We start from the raw sequence: 10,118 nt of genomic DNA, 5'->3' as shown, positions 1-10,118 counted from the left end.
GGACAAATTATTCTGCTGCGTTCTAACAGTGGTGCCTTTAAAAAGTGCTTTCTCGTATTCGCGGCCCCTACTTCGATGGTGCAGACAACGCATTTAACCAAAGTAGGATGGTTTTGACCTCTTTTAATCAAACACAATTTACAGGACACCCGGAACGCGACATTTACAACTTTCACGCAAGTCAGTGCCGAATACGTATCGAAAGTGGCATTTGAACTTTTGGTAGCTAAGTGGAGAACTCTGAAGCACCCACTGTGTGTCAGTCTGCGTAATACACCTCGCAGAATTCATGCTTGTATGCGGCTGCATAATTTCTGTTTCACTCAAACTTGATTGTTAACCCATCAAGCACCGCTGCACAAATCAAACAACAACGTGGATAGTTTTGCACACAAACGGTTCAAGAGCACGCAGTACGAGATGGAAGGTGGAGACGTCATTATACTCCTTGACGATGTTACGCGAAATATTATAGCTAAGCACATTTCGAATAAAACCTCAATTGCCTAGTGTATAATGCTACGAAGCACCCTGAAGTAATAACATTATTGTACTCTTCACAAGTCCTTGGACCAGAATGTAGCCATCTGTTATGAGGATTCAACAGCCCAAATCCTATAGCAACAGTTAGGTATAAGGGGTGAAATCGGGCGTAGATTTCAAAAATGTGGTCAGAATTAGCTGGTTCGCAGTCGTTTTTGTGCTACTAGACTATTTAAAACTCTTTCCAGATGCCCCAGGTTTACGGTTGCCTTTGAGGCGGTCATTTGATTGGGCAATTTCCAAAACCACATGGATTTGCGCTAAAAAAGTACAAGAAAGTACGCAACTGAACAGCAGCAAATCCGATTACGATTGTAACGATTTGAGTGCAAGAAAAAGCAAATATTTATTTAAACAGGCATCTTTTTCTGGGTCGTAATCACGCTTCCTTCCGCGTCGAGTTCACATATAAATAATAGAGGTTAACGCTAAATAGCTGACAAGGAACATGCACCGCTAAATTGCTGATGTGCACCTCAAACTTGGTCTTATTGTCGGCTCTGTAGGTGCTCGTCACAGTCGTAACAGTGTTGTGTGCTATCTGTAGACACGCAGCTACCAGATCCCGAGTTCGCTGCCCTCTGAAGAGGCCATCTTCTTTGGCTTTGGACATGAAGTCAAACCGTACTACGTAATCCTTGTGGCCTGGCGTCAGCTCTTGCTGCGAGGTGCTTGGCTCGGACATGCTAGTAAGGACGCAAATAGCTCACTAGATGCATGAAATGCTAAGGAGCATTTACGTAGGCTCCTTGTTCTCTTTTGGTGCCAACTTGAGGAGTTTCGCCAATTCAAATGGCATGTTAAAATAATCTGGTCCAACGTTCAATGACGAGTACAATAACAGATAGATTACTTTTTATTTAAAACTGAGACCTAATCCTCCACGTAGGGATAAGTAGAATAAATATATGCTTTAAATCGATTGATCGACCGTCCAGTACGAAAAATGTAATGATCTATTCTGTTAGTCAGAAAAATACCTAAGTTTGACCAACAAACTCAGCCATTATTGTAGATGCATCTCTTGATCTTATTGCAGTCTTACCCAACAGTTTCACCAATCTAACGATCTAGAGTAACGAGCTGACAGCGGGCATCATCGAGCATTGACAAAATACTCGATTTCTCTAAGAGATTGTTGTTCGCTGGAGCAAGTGTACTTTTTCATCTTGGCGGTCTTGAACATTCTTAGCAAACGACTCAGCCAATGGGTTCACTGACTCGATGCTTTTCCGCTTGTTGGCCTCGAATCAGCTATTGATTTTGTTGTAGATGGGGCCAATTAAGCATCGATTGAAACAAATTCATCTTTAGACAAAAAGCCCACCTTTTACAAAGTTATTCAGCCCAGTCCTTACCGGAATTTATGGCTTTTCTGCAACCGGTGTAAAAAATACCTTATAAGTCAAAACCGTAAAAACGACGGAAGGCGTAAAATCTCGCACAATATACTCCTGTCGATTTGAAACCATCGCGTTGTTCACAACATTGTAAGAAAAGCGCGCTTTAACTGGGACACTGTTTTAATTTCAAACTGGTTATTTTTGTTGATGCTGCAGACTTTTACGGACCACTGGTTGCAAAACATCGATCGGTTGCAAGAATACCGTAAATTCCGGTACATCTGAATTCTTATAGGTTATGTACAAAAATATTACGTACTCTGAGCCACGTCGAAGCTAAACGACATACCCACATCAACCGTTAGCGAAGCTCCGAAAATCATTCTCGTGCTGGCCGGAGTTAGTAAGTTTTTTTTTTCAGATATGATGTAATTTTTGTTTACTTATTTCCACATATCAAACAGCTTCTTTGCTGAGTACAGGCTAACCCCAGCAAAGAAGTCGTTCGTGAATATAATATTGTTTTGCACATGATCCTATTCGCATATTTGTACGTAGATCATGGACTTCTTGCCAGAAGCAGATCTTGTTGATTAACTCTCTGGCATCAAATGCAGACCGTAGTGATTTGTTGCCTTTACATAATTTATAAACAATAGCAATAAGTTGATTAACTCATTCAAATATGGCAATGTCGAGTTATTACCTAAGTGACTGAACCGGTCAGCAAACTCGTCATTAAAAAAAATATTTAGCAAACGATAGATGCAGTGTTTTGCCTGCGATACACTGGTCGTAGTGTCGCTCAAAGAATTTACCCAGCCGTGGAGTAGTCGTCCAAACACAGCCTGCTCCACATCGTAGCGTCGGAGGATAGCAATTCGTTCGTCCTTTTTGAGTTGCTCTTTCACCTTCAGTCCTCGACGGTTACACACCTTTCTGATGGCATCTGCAGCGTTGTCGGTAGGCATTAGTGTACGAATGTCGGTTTGTTGATAAGTAGCTTGTAGCTCGGTGTCCGAGTCATCAGAATCTACACCAGAGGCTATTTGCTGAATGCACGCGAACCTTGCAAGTTTGCAGCGGCAGATTGATTTGAAGGACTCACATTAACTGAGCCGAGCATAATCGGTGGCGATTGTTCCGAATTTTATCTCTACATCAGTAGGAAAATAGACCGACGAGAAGGTAGTCTAGGCTGCAGTTGGTTGTTAGAGGGGGCTTCCTAGGGCTGATTTCGGACCGGTGCATCTCCGGAGGACGATATTGTATGCTTACGGACACACATATGCAGTTAGAATAGTTTAAGGGCGCCATAGTATCTACCAGCAGTGTCCTTACGGGTCGGCGAGGTGCGCTTTGAGGTGTTTCAAATTGCCTATTTGACCCCGTAACTCGGCTCCTGCTAAATGGCCAATCAGAGACCTCTGTGACTAGGCGATTAAATTCGGTCGCATAATCCAGTCTCACCCGATGCGATCGCGTGGTACAAAGAAGTACGATGCGATGCGACTTGTCCGGTTGAGAATTTGCCGAAGAGGTTAAGAGAGAGTGCGGGCCATCTGGGATATTTCGGCCGCTGGGACAATGCCGGCGGCTAAGAGCCTGAAAGCTCTCAGCAGAGGTTGAGCCTGCTTATCGCTCACCGTGGCACCGTTGTCTCCCATACATATGAGCTGAGATACCCCCGCATATGTTTATACTGTGGATGGGAATGGGACAGCAAAAGACTCTCTTTTGATGCAGCTGAGCCGATATATATTTTTTAAATTAATGTGAATTATGTGAGCGCGGCTGGCGCAATGGATAGCGTATCAGACTTCGAATCTGGGGGTTGCGGGTTCGAGTCCCGCGTCGCGTATTTTGGTAAAAGAAAAATTATCCAGCGCTCTAGACCTGTAGTCTTGTTCTGGCGCACAAGTTGGAGCAAAAGAGAGCTTGCCGCTAATTAAACTAGTGTAGCTGTAGATGACCACAACAGAAAGCAGCTACGTAGTCTAAGCAAATCGCAATTCGACAAGAGCCCAAGCAACGCCACACACCTTTGACGGCACAAGTACTGAACATCTCAATGCCAGCAACGAGATGGCTCTTTCCGGTGGGATCCCGCGCAGGTCAACCAACTAAAAGCACTACACAGAAGGTACAACACCAAGTAGCTGACATACAATCAAAAGTCACGCTTCATTTCATTTTCAGTGATACATTGAGATCCTTTAAGAATCCCACGATCTCCGGACAAGACACGCCTAATCACCTACAGAGTATGGCAGAAGTGCCTCGTCGCCGCTATAGACCTGTAGAAGAAGAACTAGGTAGAGATATAACGCAAGGCTTATGTGCTTGCCAGCATTGCGAGGCTGACGTTGGCGCACCATACTCTCTGTCGCGTCAGCTGGACTCTGCATGCGTCGTTTTAATCCGTCGACCATTGGGATGCCGAACAGGCCACCGCGGCCTGGCTCACCTTCGCGCGGTATGGATGTCATCTAGCAGAGTCCGATATGGCCTGTGCGACGTGCAAGAGGGTCGGCGACGTCCATATAAGCTCTGTGCAGCATGTGTAGCTGACGGAGTAAGCGACAGGTGAGACGCTGGGCCGTTCAGTCGGGTGTCCATTCTCGGACCGTAGGGCGGTGGTGATTGACGTAGTATGAATTTGAGTGGTCTGATGTGTGCGTGCGGCGGGCAAGGGAGGCGTGTACGCGTAGTCTAAGTGCGTGGTCGCGCTAGTGATTGGTGGTACTGTAATGTTGGTTTCTGTCTGTCTGATGGTGTATTTACGTTGAACGTGTCAGTGTCGTCTAGTGGTTAGGACGCGAGCTTCACACGCTCGAGATCGAGGGTTCGATCCCCTCCTCTGATATCTTCTTGGCTCTTTTGCCTCTCGTACCACACTTTTGTAGCTCGGTGTCCGAGTCAACAGAATCTACACCAGAGACTATTTGCTGAATGCACGCGAACCTTGCAAGTTTGCAGCGGCAGATTGATTTGAAGGACTCACATTAACTGAGCCGAGCATAATCGGTGGCGATTGTTCCGAATTATATCTCTACATCAGTAGGAAAATAGACCGACGAGAAGGTAGTCTAGGCTGCAGTTGGTTGTTAGAGGGGGCTTCCTAGGGCTGATTTCGGACCGGTGCATCTCCGGAGGACGATATTGTATGCTTACGGACACACATATGCAGTTAGATCAGTTTAAGGGCGCCATAGTATCTACCAGCAGTGTCCTTACGGGTCGGCGAGGTGCGCTTTGAGGTGTTTCAAATTGCCTATTTGACCCCGTAACTCGGCTCCTGCTAAATGGCCAATCAGAGACCTCTGTGACTAGGCGATTAAATTCGGTCGCATAGTCCAGTCTCACCCGATGCGATCGCGTGGTACAAAGAAGTACGATGCGATGCGACTTGTCCGGTTGAGAATTTGCCGAAGAGGTTAAGAGAGAGTGCGGGCCATCTGGGACATTTCGGCCGCTGGGACAATGCCGGCGGCTAAGCCTGAAAGCTCTCAGCAGAGGCTGAGCCTGCTTATCGCTCACCGTGGCACCGTTGTCTCCCATACATATGAGCTGAGATACCCCCGCATATTTTTATACTGTGGATGGGAATGGGACAGCAAAAAGGCTGCAGTTGGTTGTTAGAGGGGGCTTCCTAGGGCTGATTTCGGACCGGTGCATCTCTGGAGGACGATATTGTATGCTTACGGACACACATATGCAGTTAGATCAGTTTAAGGGCGCCATAGTATCTACCAGCAGTGTCCTTACGGGTCGGCGAGGTGCGCTTTGAGGTGTTTCAAATTGCCTATTTGACCCCGTAACTCGGCTCCTGCTAAATGGCCAATCAGAGACCTCTGTGACTAGGCGATTAAATTCGGTCGCATAATCCAGTCTCACCCGATGCGATCGCGTGGTACAAAGAAGTACGATGCGATGCGACTTGTCCGGTTGAGAATTTGCCGAAGAGGTTAAGAGAGAGTGCGGGCCATCTGGGATATTTCGGCCGCTGGGACAATGCCGGCGGCTAAGAGCCTGAAAGCTCTCAGCAGAGGCTGAGCCTGCTTATCGCTCACCGTGGCACCGTTGTCTCCCATACATATGAGCTGAGATACCCCCGCATATGTTTATACTGTGGATGGGAATGGGACAGCAAAAGACTCTCTTTTTGATGCGGCTGAGCCGATATAATTTTTTTAAATTAATATGAATTATGTGAGCGCGGCTGGCGCAATGGATAGCGTATCAGACTTCGAATCTGGGGGTTGCGGGTTCGAGTCCCGCGTCGCGTATTTTGGTAAAAGAAAAATTATCCAGCGCTCTAGACCTGTAGTCTTGTTCTGGCGCACAAGTTGGAGCAAAAGAGAGCTTGCCGCTAATTAAACTAATGTAGCTGTAGATGACCACAACAGAAAGCAGCTACGTAGTCTAAGCAAATCGCAATTCGACAAGAGCCCAAGCAACGCCACACACCTTTGACGGCACAAGTACTGAACATCTCAATGCCAGCAACGAGATGGCTCTTTCCGGTGGGATCCCGCGCAGGTCAACCAACTAAAAGCACTACACAGAAGGTACAACACCAAGTAGCTGACATACAATCAAAAGTCACGCTTCATTTCATTTTCAGTGATACATTGAGATCCTTTAAGAATCCCACGATCTCCGGACAAGACACGCCTAATCACCTACAGAGTATGGCAGAAGTGCCTCGTCGCCGCTATAGACCTGTAGAAGAAGAACTAGGTAGAGATATAACGCAAGGCTTATGTGCTTGCCAGCATTGCGAGGCTGACGTTGGCGCACCATACTCTCTGTCGCGTCAGCTGGACTCTGCATGCGTCGTTTTAATCCGTCGACCATTGGGATGCCGAACAGGCCACCGCGGTCTGGCTCACCTTCGCGCGGTATGGATGTCATCTAGCAGAGTCCGATATGGCCTGTGCGACGTGCAAGAGGGTCGGCGACGTCCATATAAGCTCTGTGCAGCATGTGTAGCTGACGGAGTAAGCGACAGGTGAGACGCTGGGCCATTCAGTCGGGTGTCCATTTTCGGACCGTAGGGCGGTGGTGATTGACGTAGTATGAATTTGACTGGTCTGATGTGTGCGTGCGGCGGGCAAGGGAGGCGTGTACGCGTAGTGTAAGTGCGTGGTCGCGCTAGTGATTGGTGGTACTGTAATGTTGTTTTCTGTATGTCTGATGGTGTATGTATGTTGAACGTGTCAGTGTTCTCTAGTGGTTAGGACGCGAGCTTCACACGCTCGAGATCGAGGGTTCGATCCCCTCCTCTGATATCTTCTTGGCTCTTTTGCCTCTCGTACCACACTTTTGTAGCTCGGTGTCCGAGTCATCAGAATCTACACCAGAGACTATTTGCTGAATGCACGCGAACCTTGCAAGTTTGCAGCGGCAGATTGATTTGAAGGACTCACATTAACTGAGCCGAGCATAATCGGTGGCGATTGTTCCGAATTATATCTCTACATCAGTAGGAAAATAGACCGACGAGAAGGTAGTCTAGGCTGCAGTTGGTTGTTAGAGGGGGCTTCCTAGGGCTGATTTCGGACCGGTGCATCTCCGGAGGACGATATTGTATGCTTACGGACACACATATGCAGTTAGATCAGTTTAAGGGCGCCATAGTATCTACCAGCAGTGTCCTTACGGGTCGGCGAGGTGCGCTTTGAGGTGTTTCAAATTGCCTATTTGACCCCGTAACTCGGCTCCTACTAAATGGCCAATCAGAGACCTCTGTGACTAGGCGATTAAATTCGGTCGCATAATCCAGTCTCACCCCATGCGATCGCGTGGTACAAAGAAGTACGATGCGATGCGACTTGTCCGGTTGAGAATTTGCCGAAGAGGTTAAGAGAGAGTGCGGGCCATCTGGGATATTTCGGCCGCTGGGACAATGCCGGCGGCTAAGAGCCTGAAAGCTCTCAGCAGAGGCTGAGCCTGCTTATCGCTCACCGTGGCACCGTTGTCTCCCATACATATGAGCTGAGATACCCCCGCATATGTTTATACTGTGGATGGGAATGGGACAGCAAAAAGGCTGCAGTTGGTTGTAGAGGGGGCTTCCTAGGGCTGATTTCGGACCGGTGCATCTCTGGAGGACGATATTGTATGCTTACGGACACACATATGCAGTTAGATCAGTTTAAGGGCGCCATAGTATCTACCAGCAGTGTCCTTACGGGTCGGCGAGGTGCGCTTTGAGGTGTTTCAAATTGCCTATTTGACCCCGTAACTCGGCTCCTGCTAAATGGCCAATCAGAGACCTCTGTGACTAGGCGATTAAATTCGGTCGCATAATCCAGTCTCACCCGATGCGATCGCGTGGTACAAAGAAGTACGATGCGATGCGACTTGTCCGGTTGAGAATTTGCCGAAGAGGTTAAGAGAGAGTGCGGGCCATCTGGGATATTTCGGCCGCTGGGACAATGCCGGCGGCTAAGAGCCTGAAAGCTCTCAGCAGAGGCTGAGCCTGCTTATCGCTCACCGTGGCACCGTTGTCTCCCATACATATGAGCTGAGATACCCCCGCATATGTTTATACTGTGGATGGGAATGGGACAGCAAAAGACTCTCTTTTGATGCGGCTGAGCCTATATAATTTTTTTAAATTAATATGAATTATGTGAGCGCGGCTGGCGCAATGGATAGCGTATCAGACTTCGAATCTGGGGGTTGCGGGTTCGAGTCCCGCGTCGCGTATTCTGGTAAAAGAAAAATTATTCAGCGCTCTAGAGACCTGTAGTCTTGTTCTGGCGCACAAGTTGGAGCAAAAGAGAGCTTGCCGCTAATTAAACTAGTGTAGCTGTAGATGACCACAACAGAAAGCAGCTACGTAATCTAAGCAAATCGCAATTCGACAAGAGCCCAAGCAACGCCACACACCTTTGACGGCACAAGTACTGAACATCTCAATGCCAGCAACGAGATGGCTCTTTCCGGTGGGATCCCGCGCAGGTCAACCAACTAAAAGCACTACGCAGAAGGTACAACACCAAGTAGCTGACATACAATCAAAAGTCACGCTTCATTTCATTTTCAGTGATACATTGAGATCCTTTAAGAATTCCACGATCTCCGGACAAGACACGCCTAATCACCTACAGAGTATGGCAGAAGTGCCTCGTCGCCGCTATAGACCTGTAGAAGAAGAACTAGGTAGAGATATAACGCAAGGCTTATGTGCTTGCCAGCATTGCGAGGCTGACGTTGGCGCACCATACTCCCTGTCGCGTCAGCTGGACTCTGCATGCGTCGTTTTCATCCGTCGACCATTGGGATGCCGAACAGGCCACCGCGGTCTGGCTCACCTTCGCGCGGTATGGATGTCATCTAGCAGAGTCCGATATGGCCTGTGCGACGTGCAAGAGGGTCGGCGACGTCCATATAAGCTCTGTGCAGCATGTGTAGCTGACGGAGTAAGCGACAGGTGAGACGCTGGGCCGTTCAGTCGGGTGTCCATTCTCGGACCGTAGGGCGGTGGTGATTGACGTAGTATGAATCTGAGTGGTCTGATGTGTGTGTGCGGCGGGCAAGGGAGGCCTGTACGCGTAGTCTAAGTGCGTGGTCGCGCTAGTGATTGGTGGTGCTGTAATGTTGTTTTCTGTCTGTCTGATGGTGTATGTACGTTGAACGTGTCAGTGTCGTCTAGTGGTTAGGACGCGAGCTTCACACGCTCGAGATCGAGGGTTCGATCCCCTCCTCTGATATCTTCTTGGCTCTTCTGCCTCTCGTACCACACTTTTGTTGCCGCTAGCTTTGCGAGGCTGACGTTGGCGCACCATACTCTCTATCGCGTCAGCTGGACTCTGCATGCGTCGTTTTAATCCGTCGACCATTGGGATGCCGAACAGGCCACCGCGGTCTGGCTCACCTTCGCGCGGTATGGATGTCATCTAGCAGAGTCCGATATGGCCTGTGCGACGTGCAAGAGGGTCGGCGACGTCCATATAAGCTCTGTGCAGCATGTGTAGCTGACGGAGTAAGCGACAGGCGATACGCTGGGCCGTTCAGTCGGGTGTCCATTCTCGGACCGTAGGGGCGGTGGGGATTGACGTAGAATGAATCTGAGTGGGCTGATGTGTGTGTGCGGCGGGCCAAGGGAAGGCCTGTACGCGTAATCCTAAAATGCGGGGCCCCGCTAATAGATTGGTGGGGGGCTGGTAATGGTTGGTTTTCCTGTCCGGTCTGAAGGAGGTATTGTACACTATGGAAACG

The sequence above is a fragment of the Phytophthora infestans genome, genomic scaffold (assembly GCF_000142945.1).
Source record: "Phytophthora infestans T30-4 supercont1.37 genomic scaffold, whole genome shotgun sequence".
Lineage (NCBI taxonomy): Eukaryota > Oomycota > Peronosporomycetes > Peronosporales > Peronosporaceae > Phytophthora > Phytophthora infestans.
The sequence above is the reverse complement of the archived record's forward strand: the minus strand, read 5'-3'. Positions refer to the sequence as shown.